This window comes from Cynara cardunculus, assembly GCF_001531365.2.
Source record: "Cynara cardunculus var. scolymus isolate 2C chromosome LG 13, CcrdV1, whole genome shotgun sequence".
In the NCBI taxonomy this organism is placed as follows: Eukaryota; Viridiplantae; Streptophyta; class Magnoliopsida; order Asterales; family Asteraceae; genus Cynara; species Cynara cardunculus.
The window spans coordinates 35,254,714-35,256,417 of record NC_037540.1 but is presented as its reverse complement, the minus strand read 5'-3'; the positions used below and the strand labels follow the sequence as shown (position 1 = coordinate 35,256,417).

General features: G+C 40.7%; 1 non-coding gene across 1 annotated transcript; it reads left to right on the top strand.

The window, feature by feature from the left end:
* The first annotated feature begins 713 nt into the window (after nt 1-713).
* On the top strand, nt 714-820 carry LOC112526170. The gene has a single exon (XR_003070505.1). It is a non-coding gene; the product is annotated as a small nucleolar RNA R71 (small nucleolar RNA).
* Nucleotides 821-1,704: the final 884 nt, after the last annotated feature.

The window sequence follows — 1,704 nt, the reverse complement described above, 5'->3', positions numbered from 1 at the left end:
TGCATTGGTTTGGTTTATAAAACCTTTAAGTAAAGATTCGAGTGAACCATTACCCTCCGATGCATTTTGTTGCCTAGGTGCATGTGATTGTGAAGATTGTCCACTTTGGTACATGTTATGATTGTCTTGCATGTGATTATTACCTTGCATGAGATACCACCTTGATTAAATCCAGGGGGATTCAAAGGTCGGTTTTGGACTTGAGTTGCCCCGGGGGGTTGAAGTCCCGGATTTTCGGCCCATGAAAAATTCGGATGATTTCTCCAATTCGAATTGTACGTTGGAGAAAATGGGCTATTCCTTGTATGGTTCCCAACATAATTTACCGAAACGGGGTTTCCGGGGCAAAACTCATAAGAATGACTTTCACCACAAAAAACACAAGATTCAGTCATGGAAGAATTAGACATTATGGATTGGACTTGATTCTTTTCCCCATTTAAGTTTAAATTATTTTTAACCAAATTAGTTAGCGCAACAATTTGGGCATTCAAAGAAGAAATGGTATCAAGCTCATGAATGCCCGAGGCAGATTTAGAAATGACAGCACGAGGGTTAGACCATTCAGTATTATTATTAGAAATTCATTCCAAAATGTCATACCCCTCATTGTAGGTTTTGCTGTAAAAGCACCACCGGCCGTTGCGTCAAGAATAATCTTAGCGGCACTAGAAAGTCCATTATAAAACGTTTCCAATTGAATACAATGAGGGATTCCGTGGTGAGGACACTTCCTAAGAAGGTCCTTGAATCTCTCCCATGCATCCGATACCGCTTCATCTTCTTCTTGGCGAAACGCCATAATTTCATTTCTAATCTTTACATTCCTCGTCGGAGGAAAGTATTTTTTTAGAAATTTTTTCGCCAAATCATTCCAAGTAAGAATCGAGTTTGGTGGTTGGGAATTTAGCCATGCTCTAGCTCTATCCTTCAATGTATAAAGGAAAAGCGTCAAGCGTAAGGCCTCTTGAGTAACTCCCAGAATTTTAAAATGATCCGTCATTTCAATAAAAGATTTCAAATGAGAGTGCGGATCTTCCGAAGATAATCCCCCAAACTGACCCATAGCGGAAATCATTTGAAACATAACCGGCTTGGGTTCAAAAGATGTTGCCGTCATTTCGGGCCTACCAATTCCCGAGGACAAGTGACCTAATTTGGGAGTTGCGTAGTCCCGTATGCCTCTATTTTTGTCATCGGCAATATTAACCGTGGCTTCCCGAGGAGGTGGATTATCCCCCATGGTACGGTTGGGATTTCGCCGATTATTTCTACCTCTTCTTCGTCTCCTAATTGTTCTTTCTAACTCAAGATCAAGAGGTAAAAGATCACCGTGTTGTATCCGTGGCATACAACACAGGAACAGTGAATGAAACAACTGACCAAGGCTCAAATAAAAATCAATATCTCAGGATAAAAATCGTTCCAGTCCCCGGCAGCGGCGCCAAAAACTTGATTTGCTAGGATCGTAAGTGTGCACACAGTGGGCATAAAATCCCCAAAGTGGCGGTGCAAGTGCACGCCGACACTAAGATCGCTTCAAGTAATAAAGTGGTATAGTACCAAGATCGTTTCCATAGGGACCGGACTTACTAAGAATCAGAGACTTTCATGAACTTTCTTGAACAATGTTTCGGGTTGAGAAAATATTTGAGTTTTGATTGGTGTAAAGCGTTAAAATATGAAATAAACCTTTAATATTAA